General features: G+C 47.1%; 1 protein-coding gene and 1 pseudogene across 2 annotated transcripts in view; both read left to right on the plus strand.

Moving 5' to 3' along the window:
* Nucleotides 1-15,449, plus strand: part of LOC142575307 (zinc finger protein basonuclin-2-like) — a 313,202-nt gene that overhangs the window by 43,695 nt on the left and 254,058 nt on the right. The gene's annotated exons all lie outside the window — the stretch shown is intronic.
* LOC142576931 (U2 spliceosomal RNA) lies at nucleotides 8,528-8,699 on the plus strand (annotated as a pseudogene).

Here is a 15,449-nt window from a genome sequence, read left to right on the forward strand (position 1 = left end):
TGGGGCAATAATTTTATGCATTTGTCACACGGGTCTGCACTTGTCACACGTTTTGATTCCTGACCGTTATTGGCTGGCTTTTCTTAGAGTCCTTTACCTGAAATTGTTCACTTCTGATCACAACATTGCAACCCCATCCCAAAGCTGCCTGCTTTCTATGCGCCGTTACGCATGTAAGGTAATATTCGCAGTATGCGTAAAAAACTACTGTTTAGATTGTGTTTGGCCTGCAGGAGGCAACAACAACGGAAAAAGTAAAGAGCCTAACTTAAGCAGTAGAAAAGAGTCGATACACTTATAAAACTACGTTTGTCACTAATAATAATTGTTGACAATTACTTTCTTAGATTATCTTTAGTGCACATAGCCTACTTTTTCCGTAAGGGCAATGAAGTCACCGACAGCACAATGCTACCAGGCTCTTCAGTCGGATCACTTATGCGGGAAGATTCATGCTTGTGAAACCACCGTCGGGCTGCACATCTTCAAGTGCGAGATGTTCTCGGGCCATGGAAGAACACTGCTATAGCTTTACGAACGGCAAAAGCACTTTTGACTTTTTATTGAATTATCTCCCAGCACATTGCCGCCGCCGCGTGTTCCCACTATCAACGGCGCATGCGCGGTTCGCGTGCTGCGGGTTAGAGCATGGAGTATAAGCATGGAGCATGGATTAGAAGGTCTCCAGAAACGTGGAGCGTGTTTGCATAGAGTTTTATACAATGATTACTACAGGGAACTCTGGCGCTAGTGTTTAAGGGAGCTGCAATGAGAGCGGTTGTACCATCATGGGAATCATGGATCCGCCTAAACTTCGTCCTTTTGGCTTCAAACGGCTTTGTGACTTTGTAAAAAGCTCGTCCTTTTCAAGAGCTTTGTGTCTTTGTAAAAAACTCGTGCCTTTTCAACAATGTACTGCGTAATAAATAATTAAATAAACATCGTTAAAATTGTCCGACGGTAGGATTCGACACAGGAACCCTAACACAGAAGCTCGACATTGAAACCAATAAGCCACGGACCACATGTATCGACAAGCGAATGAAACGCACTTATGAATCTATCGCGGGCATGTCACTGCCTTGAGTCGCTTGGCGCGTTTCGATTTGGCCACCTGGACAAGCCCAATCGTTGCAATTAATAGCAATTGTGCGTGTCCGTGCGTCTTCCGCACTTCGAAGAGTAAGATTTGCGCTGAAATTTACGACAATAAGATTTATATAGCGTAATATACAAAGCCAAAAGAACGTCTGAATCCACAAGCACGAAGATCAGACAAATCCATGTACTTCCCATCATTCCCATGGTGGTACAACGACTGCAGCGCCCAGAGTTCCCTCTAACACGTTTGGCTGCGAAATCGACAAAGCGAAGTGGACGCAGCGCCAACGCTCCACTCAATCGCTCGGTGGCGAGAAAAAAAAAAAAGAAAAAGAACAGCGTTCTCCTATACCGCTGCCGGCATGAGCGGTGTGCGCTGGTACACTATAAGCACCTATAGCGTCCTGCTGAGCAGCTGTGTATATGCACTAGTCTGAGCGGAACAGGCAGCAAACGCCAAGTTAACCTATATTTCTCCTCTTTTTATAGCCACGCCTCTCTCTCTGTATTTCACTAGGCGCCGACTAACGCCAGCAGGTTTCCAGTGTTATACAGGTGGGGGGGGGGGGGGGGGGGGGGGGGGGCGTCGACATACCGTGTCCTGCTCCTGCTGAAATTTGTCCAGGACCGAGACAGCATCCGGACGTTGTGTCGTTATCAAGTTGATTGCACGAATTGGTTTTTATGAAGACTTCAGACACATGACATGTCTGGCGCCATCTCCCAGTTGAACTTCCTCTCAGGACGGCACCCTCAAAATAAGCCTGCTCTCACGAAGCTGGTTCACGACCGTCGCTGGTATATCACACGCTCTGTTTCCTTGGTTTCTGCATTGGAAGTTTCATAACGGCAACTCTAGACAGCGCTATAGAGATAGGCCGCACGATCTCCCCTTGTCAAAGGAAAGAATTAAGAACAATTGTCCAAACCGTCCTTAGCCCAGAAGAATTTGGGGAAATGCGGGCTCTGCGATAGATTGAGTTATCGCGTGCTGCATTGTGTTTATGTGCTTAGTATATTTCTTTATTTTGGTTTTGTTTTCTCCCCGTCTACCATGTTTAATTCCCTTTAGCCCCTTATCCCAGCCCAGCCGGTCAATAACTTCAATATCTGTGCCTTTCTTTTCTCCCCTCTCTCTCTACTTTCTTTCTTTCTTTCTTTATTCATTTATTCAAGACATTCCTTGCAGAAATGCCTTGGGGGACGCGGCAAAAGGCACTGAACGTGCCTGACTGGGCCTCGCCACCCTGACTGGGCCTCGCCACCCTTATCTCACTGCTGTTCTTTTTTTAAGCCTCCACTTCCTCCACATTTTCTTTGATCCGATTCTTTTTGTCCCGATTCGTAAGCGGCTTACAGGTACTTGTTCCGTCGATCAATGCCACTACTTCTCTCGAATGCTTCTCTGTCCATGTTTGTACAGCATTACCTCCACCAGGAACAACACATTGCGCGGAATCCGCGAGAAATTGAAATTTACGACGGCCGCCCTTTGCGAGTGCGATTACCTTCCTCTCTTCTAGCCCCCTTCTCCCTCTTTACCATATTTCAACCCTCCTTCGTGGTCAGAAGTGCAACTGCCGTGTCATCGAGCGTCGCGCAATCCTAGATCCCAGAACGAAATGAGGAGACCGCTCGCGTGGAGATATATTCAAAGTAGTCCGGCGACGAGGTCGGCAAGGAGAGCGCAGCGCAATGAGCGCAAGCAGCCCTCCCGAGGCGCTCCGTCGCTGCACTGAGCACGCAGCGGTCGCGGCGATCCCAGCGCGCGCACGCCACGCGTCGTTTCCTCGCGTGGTGCCGCGCCAAGTTCGTTCAACCTGCATGCTGTCGCTCGAGCGGGTGGACAGGCACGGCTGACTCGGCTCATCGCGATCTCCGCCGCCGCCGATGCAGCACGACGGTCACGCCGCGCGCCGTAATTGTTTCCCCGCTGCTCCTCACGCATGCGGCTCGACGACGCGCTCACGCGGAGACCTCGCCGCGCGCCCAGCGGTCTCCTGCCGGCGCGCACCACGCAAGTGGACTTGCGTCGTGCCAGCAAAGCCATAGATGCCATGCGACGGGAGGACTTGAGCCTGAGGGTACCATGACCCTCGAAAAAGAAAAGAAAGGGCACAAGGAAATAAATCTAGGGTGAGCAGGAACGAAAACGGAAAAGCAGGTTTGTTCAATCTTTCATGAAACAAACATAACTATGTCAGCAGTTACTGTTCGTAGCAATAGTACACTAACCGCAAGCGAACAAAGAGGTGGAAAATTTGCTTAGGGAAAAGTGGAGCTGTCGATCCGAGTTATGCTGTGCTCTAACCTGTTATCGTTACATGGAAAGGGGGAACAGGAACGAAGGAGGGATGGAGGATGACGACGGGAACAACAGGATCCGAGGAAGTTGGGGGCGCAGTACAGCACTAATCTTACAGATCCTATTCGGGTCCTGTGTCGTGCGCAAACTGTTGCACGGCCCGTATACTGTCGTTGCAGGACATCTCGGATGTGGTCAGTGACCCAAATCAGGGCACTCCGAACAAGGTCTGATGTGGACGTTTGCTAACGGTGAGGCTAAAATTCCGCGGCACTCTTACATGCTCGATCTTCGGTATAGGGCAGCGATCACCACGGATCATCACGATCACCACAATAATCGACGGCTGTGACTGCCGACGAGCCGCTCACGCCTGGTGAATACTACAGAAAGAGGTATAGTCTCCGGAGCAAACTTATGTCGCAGCCTGTGAATTCCAGTTGGAAATGAAACGTTATTTCGGTGTCGAACTTATGGTAAAGACTTTTACGACGCTCTTGTTCAGCTCAGTGATAGTACGTGAAGAATCGGATAACATTTTAAAAGAGCAAATTGACAAATCGGAAACACACTTTTGATTGGAAATTATGTCTAGTTTAGTGATTACTTGTGCTCGTTTTATTATACCATTGCATTATTGAAAGCCCATTTAGTCTGTCCACGCCATACTCTACAGGTGGGTAAAGCTTCACTTCGCTACCGCAGTTGTTCTAATGCGAAGCATTCTTTGCTTCATTCTTGACACTTCGCGGTACGTAGGTAGGTTCCTGTATCGCCTCGCTTTCATAAAACGAATAATGCGTGATCGATGGTGGAATCGAACCTCTGCCGTAGGGCACATTAGCCAGGTGCTCTAACAACTATAGTCACGATTTTCTTTTTATTGCCACACTGAACAGCACAAGCATTGCAAGAAGGTACATTCGGGGCACCATTAAAGACAGAACAGCGATCGTGGCCTTAAGCCAGTTCCTATAGTCTCTAGGCCACGATTGATATTCTGTTTTTTTTATTGACTACGCCACCATAGCGTTGACTCAAAAGGGCTTTCTTTTTTCCGAAAATACCTCATACGCAATCAACCAGGAGGTGAAATCTTGAAATCGAAATTGCCTAGAATACCGTGAGCATAAATTGAAACGTGAAACTGATAGAGGGCCCGTTGCGCGTAATTACATGGAAGTGCACCGTGCAGTCTCATTATCGCATTCTTAAGAAAGTCTGCTCTGGTTGACATGTCGTGAAACACCACAGTGATACTATGAGAGAGGCTCCGGCGGAGCAATTGCCGGACTTGATCGCCAGGCTAAACCTACCTGTTGCTACAACTCACCACTATCGCTCTAAGCCGATTTCTAAGCAAGGAGTAGTCTTAATTTTACGTTTCCGAGTCTAAATAAACACTGTTGCAAATTCAGATGAAACTGGAAACTGGAAAGCACATCGGAGTATTAGTTTCAGAAGTGTTGTCTTTTGAATTTGTCTTCGTAGTTCATGTAGCGGAGTTAGGGCTGTTACTGATATCGCGAATCGCTCAGCAGGACTTTTTTAGAATGCTCGCAGGTGGAAACGCGAGAGCAGGAACGAACCCTTTGAAATACAATGTACTCATTGTGGCCACAGTGTCCGAGAAGCAATTTCTTCCTCATAACGGTGGCGGTGCTTGCCGTGTAGATGATGGATACCACTCTGAGAAGCAGCAACATAAGCACTATGAGGAATGAATAAATCAATACCTCAAGTATTGTGTCAGCAGAAACAAACAAAGTAACTCGTTCTGAGATGGAAACAAGAGAGGGGTTCACAGGAATATGAATACGAAGTAATGAACAGGTGTCGAACAGGGGATGTCTCATGTTGGAGCAACGGTTCGACTTCGCGGCGAATAGTTTCTAGTACGAAAAAGAATTCTAACCGAAAAAGAGAGGGTATACAGAACAGAGCGCTCTTGTACCCTTAAAAAAAGATGATAAAAAATTAGCCGCAGCAAAAGCAACAGCAACAACAATAGCTCTCTTCTTCAGTTCGACTCGTTGACTTGCCCGACGACGACAAGTCCACTTGTCCGTCCAAGCATTGGTTCAAGCCTTAGACGCGCCTTTTTTGACCCCTGCTTATGACGTTCTGCTTTGGTATCGCGGAATATAGTGCCACTTTGTTAGAGTAAACGCATCGAAGATACCTAGGTCGTTTGATTCTTTAGAAGGGTTTTTTTTGTTGTTCTTGTTGTTGAAGCAACGGCAGATAAGTGCCTTCCTCGATAGAGCTAGTTAGTCAGCTTAATCTTCTCTGAAGGACTAAGATTATTTTTGGTCAGATTTATTCTTCTGTCTAGTAAGAAAAATACGGCTTTTGCGGTTTCAAATGTCCTCAGAAAATAAACGGATCTTTAATGTTAAGCAAAAAATATATAAAAATAATCAAGGTCTAGCATCTGTGCCGTCGAGGAATTTCGCATCACGTGAGGAACTTATTTTTCAGTCCCAGAGAGAGAGAGAGAAAGAAACGAAGAGGGAAAGGCAGGGAGGTTAACCAAGGACGTGGCCGGTTGGCTGCCCTGTAATTGGGGATCGGGGAAGGGGAAGAATAGATAAGAAGGAGAGAGAAGAAAAATAATTGTTTACTGCCGGTTAAGGTACTGCGTAGCTTTTAAAACGCCTATGTCTGATACATGCAAGCCTGCCCGAGGAGTCTTACTAGCGTACACCATTTTCCGAAATAAAATAATTGATCTGCGTCTATTCGCTTTATTGCTCGTGCTGTTGCTACTGGTGTCCGAAGAGCGGCAGTTCTGAAGACTAAGCGACGAATGACCGAAAGCGACCGCGTCGTATCCGCAGTTTAATTACAGGGGTGCAGAACTCATCCGGTTGGTTGCACATAATGATCCGTTGCAAGTGCATCGGATAAGTCTCCTCCTTTCCGTCACCATCATTCGCGGCTCGCTCCGATCCGCTTCCAACCTCACACCTCTCGAGGAAGTAGTCGGGTGCGTGCTTGTTTCGATCCCTCTCCACTCTGCACTTCTCACCACATCATCTTCTCGGTCACCGACAAGGAAGCACTTTGCGCACCGAGCCGCCAGCACTCCGACAACAGCTGGCCGCGCTCATGGCCGAGCGACATTAGAGAGAGCGAGAGAGAGAGAGAGACCACGGCCCGTTGCGGCGAGTTAATGCGCGGCATCTCTCAAAGTGTGCGAGCCAAGAACTTTGTGACGCGAGCGAGGCCCCTGATTTGTGCAGTTTTCCGAGATTCTTAAGCGCGGTAGCCCGTGATGTTTTTTTTTTCTTTTCCTCGTGTCGTTGCGTGCCACTCGCAGCAGCAGCGGTGTGCGAGGTTCGACACCGTGTGTGGGGAGGTGGTGTGCCGTCCTCAGCCGCCGGTGCGAGGGACGCAGGGGAGGGTTGTGACCGCGGCGGCGGCGCACCCGATGGGACGGCGGCACGCGATGCTCGGGCCCCCATCAGGCGGAACACCTCCGCTTGAGCGCGGCGAGAAATGAGTCTGCTCCGCATGAAACTCCCGCACGCCCGTGAGTCCCGCGAGGCAGGCCACCCGACGTGCTCTGCTGCACTGCCGTGCAGCATCACTAGGACACGCGCGCCGGTCCGCCGTCGTCGGCGTCCGTCGCCCACCCCCGAGTATGTAGCGAGGAGAGAATTCATTAGGCATGCGTCCCGCGCGCGCGATCCGCACGAGTTTTGGAGCATCACGCGACGGCGATCGAGGTCGCTTTACTTCCCGCAACGGCGTCCCCAGATCCACCTCGACAGCGACCAAGAATTAGAGTTGCAGTAAATATAGCAGTCGAATGTACGCGAGTACACTTATATGGACGGTATAGGCGATCTGATTATAAAGTCATGCACTGTTCTGTAAGTTTCGGGTGGAAATATAATCAGTGGCCTAAATTTTGGTTGCGATGATAAAGATTTGGCTGGATCTAGACCAGCAAAAGAATTCGGAAGCGCCCGACTGGGAGCACATATATCGTAGCGCAGGTAAGCTTAATTATCACACCTTTTCGTACGTAAGGACGGTTTGTGACGGGCGACTACATACAAGCTGCATGGTAAATTACGGTTACCTAAAATACAAAAATCAAAGCGCTGAACTTGCACCACTCTTTGCAATATACGCGAATTCGAACTACAATTGGCAATACATCATTACCCCTTGTTTACGTCGTTGGAACAGTAGCGCGCCGCATACATATCAAGTTGCAATACATTTAAAACTCGCATCGTGGTGATAGGCCACGCCGAAGTAAAGCGGGTCGAAAATGTCGACCCTAGCGAGTTCATGAAAATTGTTGGCGAACGCGTCTAACCAGGTAAGATAAGAAAGAGGGCGGAAAAAGAGATATCTTGGTGCGTATGCTATGTATGTATCCACCGTTCCACTGCCAAAACACCCTCTCATGGTCACAGCATAAATTTATTGACATCTATTTGCACCGTAAGCATGGTTCGGTGTTACCGCGTTTACTTAGAAACATCCCTGGCCCCCAGTGCCGTTACCATAGCATGAACCGAAACGAAATCAGTGCGAGGACACTACGGCCTGCAGTAAAGCTCAGTCGGTGTCCGCACATTCCCGGAACGTACATCCCCACAGTTTTCGTCATTGCGCTAGCGTTTCTCATTAGAGCAACAATAACAGAGGTCTCGCCTGTTGTGCCATAAAAGTCCAAATTTAGTTTGTTCAAGCGTTACACGGGAGCGCGTCGTTGATAACTTATGCGAACAGCATTCTTGGCATTGTCAGACCGGTTTTCTTTCAGGCTATCTAACTATCCCTCCAAAAATGTGATCCAATCCCCGAGATAATGCAGTCTAAAAGAAAATCATGAGCCCGTCCAATCTGTGAAGGCGGATGACCAGCGAAGCTGTTTGACACACGACACAGAGGTGACGCAGAAATTTGAGCAAAGGTACGAGCTCACTTACCGGGATATTTATATACATTTGCGGGGACGACGGTACCGCGCCCTGAGGAGCCGGAGTATACACGCGTCGCGTTTCGACAGGAGCGCTCCAATGGGAGAACGGAAGGAAAGGAAAGTAGATACGCAAGCGCTTGGAATGCCGACAAAGACAGGGTGGTACGAACGCGGACATGGCCGACGCGGGTCAAAGTGCAGTATCTGTTCTTATGAGCTCAATATCTGATACTGGTTCTATTTGTACCCAAGATATTAAACTTATTTTTGCAATTTGACAGAAACCTGCTTCAGCTCCGCCGAGGGTCGGCCCGGTATTGCACTATCGCCGGGATCGGCCCATGGTTTTTGCACACGCAAAACAAAAATGCAGGAAACCTTATTCATAAACAGCTTCGCTGTAAAATAGCGGCTGTTCGATAGTATGTCCCACTGGGTATGTGCATATACCGCCACTGGGTATGTGTCGCTCCTCAGTGAACCGCTTTGACGCCAGTTTTGGTCGCTGTGTTTGTTCCACGGGGTATATATGCGCGGACTTTACGGCGGCGCCGCTAGAAGGCGCGCGTGTCCGGAAGGGTAATCGCATACTTCGATGATGAGCGTAGATGAGTTCTGCCCAAAATTTTTTATGGCTGCACTCACACTGATCAGAATTCACCTCCTTCCACTTGTGCAATTCGCACTTTGCAAACATACTTCAACACCTTTTATTTTTAATCCGTTAGCATTCGTAGGGTACGTCACGCACTTTCCGGGATCTATCTATCTATCTATCTATCTATCTATCTATCTATCTATCTATCTATCTATCTATCTATCTATCTATCTATCTATCTATCTATCTATCTATCTATCTATCTATCTATCAAACCATTTTCTCGTCTACCTGGGTCACTGGGTAGTCAGTGGTGGAATGGGTGGCGCATCGGGCTGCTGTGCTGAGGTAAGGGGGTTGGAAGTCAATCACTGGACTAACTTAGGCCACTGAATGTGTGGCAGTGTGTACATGCGTGCCGCTCTTCAACGAACCTGTTTCACGTCGACATGGGCCACTGTGGAGGCGGGACTGTGTAGGTGCCGCAGTTCAAAGAAACTCTTTGACGCTCACTTGGAGTACTGGGTATGTGCCACTCGGTATGTTCTGGTCTCCGATGAACCTCTTTGATGTCAACTTGAGTTAATGGGTATGTGTCAGCAGGTGTGTGCCGCTTTTCAATGAACCGTTCGCCAACTTGCGCTATACTCAGTATGCGCCACTGAGTGTGCGGCAAGCGAGGGAACAATCCTCAGCGTTCGCAGTCACCGGCGCGCCACGGTTCTCGTCTCGGAAGCCACGCGCGAAAATCGCAGCAGTGGCACTAGATGGCGAAGCGTGTCGAGAAAGAAGCGCGAGATGGGAACCCCGTTGCTGCATGGCGCGTGTCTCAGCGTTCGCCACACGCCCACGCGCCATACATTTCGGAGACCATAGGCAGGCTGTACGGCGGCGGCGCTTGGTGGCACCTAGTGCTCTTAGGGAAGCGCGAAAGAGGAGTCTCGCTGCAGTACACGCCTCATATATACCTCGTTTAGACGGTGGCAATACATTGTGTCGTTATATTGATTCAAGCTAACGCATTACCGCCGACGGTCATCGTGTGAAAGTTTCTGTCGCAATCTTTTTATTTAATTTTTCTGATACACGTAAATGCTGACATGGTGAACTGGTTGCGTTTTATAGCCTACGGGCTCGCGAGAGGTCGTTTATCAATATACAATCAACACTGACCTGAATGCAGCTCTAACTAGCACGAAACGCGCTAAAAGCAAAAGATAAAGAAATGACACACTCTGGAAAAAAAGAAAAGAAGGACGAAAAGGAAGTAAACGTGGCAGCGAACCACGCTGAGCTGAATACACATGGTTCACATTCTCAAAAGCCCGACAACGTATACCCGCTTATGCACAAGCGAGTGCGCAAACACAATGGTTTACGAAGGTCGTTATAATGCACAATAAGTACTACAGTGAAAGAGGGAAAGGGGTGTAAGTGTAGATCATTCCTCTCGCTCATCAGAGCGCAGCGAAGCGTGGCGAAGGTGCAAGATGTTTGTGTGTGTGTATGTGAGCCCCAAATAGCTCACAAACCATTCACGTTCGTTGTGCATACAGATGGTCAAGGCAAAACCGTGGCTCTGTTGCGAATGAAATTTGTTTCGTCACGCAGCGGAGATATGGCCTCTCTGTGTCGACCTGCTGACTCAACGCAACGCAGCACATCCTAAATCACTACCGAATATCGGTGAGACCAGCACCAGATCTATTACTAAAAGGCAGGCGTGCAAAGACGGTCACAGGAAGGAACGACAATGACAACAAAAACATCATTTTCGTTCCTTTACTATTGTGCTCGACTTCCTCAACATTCAGTCATTTTAGACCATATCTGTAGAGGAATTTGATAAAAGGAACATTGCTCAAGATAGATGCTTTGAATAAAAGAGGCCAATATCGTTATGTTAGATCTAAATAGCCATCCCGATCAGAAAATATATCTGGCAGAAACCATCTCAAGACGACTGTCGATGTCGATGCGATTAGCATAGAAGCAGTGTAGTGGCACCCGTACCGTGTCGCCGCTGCCAGAACGGGTCATCCACTAGGCGTGCACTGCAGCCGGAGACCTCTCTCACGCGTCCTTCTGGACAGGCTGCGCCCTCTAACGCAGGTGTGTGTGTGTGGAATGAAATACCACTCGAGAGATAATTGTTCCAAACTACTGTGCTGGTGCGACGAACTGCTTTCTTTGCTTCACCCGAATTTTCTTAATTACGTCAAAAAAAGTTACGAAGAAAACGGGCCGCAGGGAAATATATATAGGTGTGAGAAGAGCACCATGCTGAACGCTCTTCTCGCCGCGACGAGGAAACGCGCGCTGTACGCCGCCGCACTCTCGCAATCGCGCGCAGCGCTGGCGTCGCTCCACGCCGCCGTCCGGCGCGCGACGCCGAGCGCGGAAGGACGCGGCTTGACGGCGTAGCGTGCGTGTCCAAGCGCGCCGCCGTTCCCACTTCGGCGAGCACAATGGAGCACCCCCTAAAACTGGAACTTGTTTAGCAGCGCGGCGCAAACGGACGCCGTGCGCTCGCGGTAACAAAAAAGAAGACCGAAACAAACAAGCGACCAAAAGAAAGGACTTGGAACGGGAAAAAGAAAAGAATAGAGACGAGTCCAAGAAGGACTCCCGAGATGAGGCAAAAAGGCAGCAGCGCGCGCGAAATCAGCGCGACTCCTCCGAAGTGGGAGAGGAGGAGAGCGAGCAGCAGGCGAGCCGGATCGTCCCAGCGGCGGCGCCTCGTCGGAGGCAGCGGAGTCAGCGCGGCGCGGAAAATGGAGTCACGCCTTGCTTGCCGCGCTCGTCTCGTTCGTCGCGCCACAAAACGCACTGGTGCAGCGCACCGCGAACAAACACCTCGACGGACGGCCGCGTCGTCGCCGCCCGCGGGTGGGTCGACGGCGAAGGACGCGTCGGAGCCGTTTCGAGGCTCAGCTGCAGCGCCCTCGTGGGCCCTAATGCCGCTCTCTCGGCTGCTGCAGGCGGGGCGAGGCCTTCTCAACGAAGCACAGCTGTAGCGTGCTGCATATCGGGTAGAGCTCGAGTGTAAGTGACCTATTTAAAGCAAGGCAGTGCTCAATTCGTCACTCTACGTACTAAAGGAAAGGTTGGCACCTTTTGGCTCGTATCTTTGGCTTGTATCAGCATGTCACCGTAACATAGCGTTCTCGACGGGAAAGTAGCGAGCTCAGTGTACTAAAGGAATGAAACGCCAGTAGGAAAGCTAGTCATTGTTCGGGGGCAAATCTAGAAGACCGCCGTCTCGGAGACAACAGCGCCGATGTGAGCATAGAGATACCGTAACTAGCTATAAAATTTCGAAAAAAGAGTGTGCAGTAGCTTCTTTTCTTACAATGCTTTTTTTAATGATATTGATACTGCTGTGCGGTAAGGAGTAGCCGTAGCCATTATAGGATGACATCATCTCGTTCTTTCATTATCATTTCAATAAAAAAATGCATGCGTATTTTTGTCCACCACCAAGATCATAAGCTATGTATTGTATGCTCATTCAATAAGATGCACTAAGAAAAGCCATGGTTATGGTGGCACAACTGTGTACTAGCTAATAAGTGACGGACGCGTAAAAGTAACTCGTCAAATAATTGAATAACATATTTCAATGCGTCCACCGTTCTGCTGTTGTTGCAGTGTTCGTGATATAGAATTCAAATATTACAAAGTGTCCTGCACAGCTAATAATTGCGCGCTTAGTGCATCTTGTGGCACCAATCTTCATTTTTCTAGCACATTTATTGATTTTCTTCCTGATATCTTTCAGTAAAGGGCCTTGTTATCGATATCGATATCGGCCTTGTGCGATATCTTCTAATATTTAATTGTCAATGTTTCTTAATTAAAGAAGAACGAGGGGTGAAGACGGGACAAGCAGAGTGCGTTGTGAACTCGCGAGGAATTAATCTTGTATCTGGTCATTGGTAACCGAAGAAGCGTATATTTAGACATGACTAAGCTTTCGCTAATGTTCAACTCCGTTTTCGCCTATAAGATTACCCTTAACCTTATAGGAGAAATCTATAAAATTACCTATGAGACGCCGATTACTTCTTATTACATAACCTCTAAACCAATTTTGGATTAACTATGCTATTGCATTAAAACTAGACGACATGCAAGCTTGAAGAAAACGACGGATTATGTCGTTTGTCTTTGACGAAAACAACATAATTACGTTTGCCAGGAGACTTGTGCATGTCTTCAAATTTCTTTTAATAAACTCGCGAAAAATAAACAACGAACACGTGGATCAAGATTACAACTCGCTAACGCCACAAGAGAAATAGTACTTTCGTAAACCATGCACAACACACAATGCCTGAGGTGGACAAAACTGACACATCAAACAAAGTACCCGGATGTCAGATCAATATCACATTTCCTACGAAGCAGCTGCGTAAAAGGTCAGAATTGTGATTCAGGCCGACCTCCGAGCTTTTGTATCATTATATATATATCTGTCTTTCTGTCTGTCTCTCTCTCTCTCTCACCTACTAAGCAGACATGCCTCGACGACTAACAGCTTTCCGCAATTGTAGCACTTGTCCTGAAACAATAATTAATCAAGGAGTAATAAACGAATGTTCATTTATTAGCTATTTGGAGCTTGCGATATGTAGCAGTAGTAAGCTCGGTTTACCTACTCCAGCCAAAGTTTAAATGAACGCTGCTAGCTGCCTCCAGGCCTTTCTTTCTATTCTTCCTCTTTTTTCAACCTTTTACTTCCTCTCCCGTGTAGAGCAGTCAGGCGAACGTGTATGTGCCTGACATATTTATTTATTTATTTATTTGTACATACCTTCCAAATACTCCCAAAGGCCCTCATTACGAGGGTAATGTATAAAATGAGTCCCAACTAAAGATTACAGAGAACACATTAAGGCATATTAGGGTAACATAAGGCCACCGCAATGAAAAGAAAACAGCAAACAGACATCGCCGGGAAAAAGCGAAACACTGTAAAGTAAAAAAAAAGGTAATAATAATAATAATAATAATAATTAGATTACATGGCAAGTCGTGAGCGAGTGAGATCATGAAACTTAGTTAAGTCGGATTCTCTGGCCATCTCTGATACTAAGGCGTTCCATTCAGTTATTGTGCGCGGTAAGAACGAATATGCACCCATAATGGCATGACTGGCAGTTGATGCGTTTGGCTTTATATGGGTGGTCACGACGTGAAAAGATAACTGGTGGTGTCTGAAATAATTCATCATGCAGTGAAGTACGGTGATAAAACTTATGCAAGATTGATAAGGGGAAAACTTCACGGCGTAGCGCTAAGCTGTCAAACTCAGATTTATTATGTAACGAGATGACGCTGGTGTAATGTGAATAATATGAAAAAATGAATCGAGCAGCACGGTGTTGCAAGATTTCGACGTTAGTAATGATATAAGTTGGTTTGGGATCTCAAGTGACAGATGCGTATACTAGTTTGGGATGGATTAATGTGGGTATGCGCTAGTTTCTTTTTTCTTTTTCTACACGCACTGGGACATCTAAGTCGGAGAGTACGGCTAGCGAAGGCAAGGGTAACATTGATATGGTTATTCCATGATAAGTTTGACCGAAGATTGACGCCAAGGTACTCGTAAGTTGGGGTGAGTTCAACAGCGCTATTATCAAGGAGTAGGTGGTTGGAATTCGTGGCCTATTGGCGACAGACATGCGTTTAGTTTTGGAAATATTTAATGGTTTTAACCAATTTGAACACCATGCACATATCGCTCCTATTTCAGTACGTAGTAATTCGCTATACCTTCTGTATGTACCTGCACTTATACTCATCTCTCTCTCTCTCTCTGTATATATATATATATATATATATATATATATATATATATATATATATATATATATATATATATATATATCGGGCCCCTTGGTTCCTCTTCATGTCAACATACATACATACATACATACATACATACATACATACATACATACATACATACATACATACATACATACATACATACATACGTACATACATACATACATACATACATACATACATACATACATACATACATACATACATACATACATACGTAATCTTGAATTAGGAAGGAACAGCGCCAACTAAGAAGATCACAAGTGCTGAGAACGACACAGGACAGGCGCCTGTGTTGTCCCCCACTTGTGATCGTCTTAGTTGGCGCTGTTCTTTCCTAATTCAAGTACGCACCATCTAGCCCAAATGAATGTTGTACTGAAATACATAGTCTATTCTGGAAAAAAGCACAATATCAAAAACTTCGTGGAAATAAAGTCAATTTCCACAAAACAAAAACCGACAAATATAATGAACGATCAACATTAGGTGAACCAGGAAATGACAGCCTCGTGCTTCAGCTTTGCCCAGCTCTAGGCTGTGGCTTTGTTTCTGCGCCCACAATTGATTATACCGACTCTTCTTTTTTCTGCTACTTATTTGCCTTAACAAATGACGACAATTACGTCCAATGAAGCCGCGTT

The sequence above is a fragment of the Dermacentor variabilis genome, chromosome 3, assembly GCF_050947875.1.
Source record: "Dermacentor variabilis isolate Ectoservices chromosome 3, ASM5094787v1, whole genome shotgun sequence".
NCBI classification, from domain to species: Eukaryota; Metazoa; Arthropoda; class Arachnida; order Ixodida; family Ixodidae; genus Dermacentor; species Dermacentor variabilis.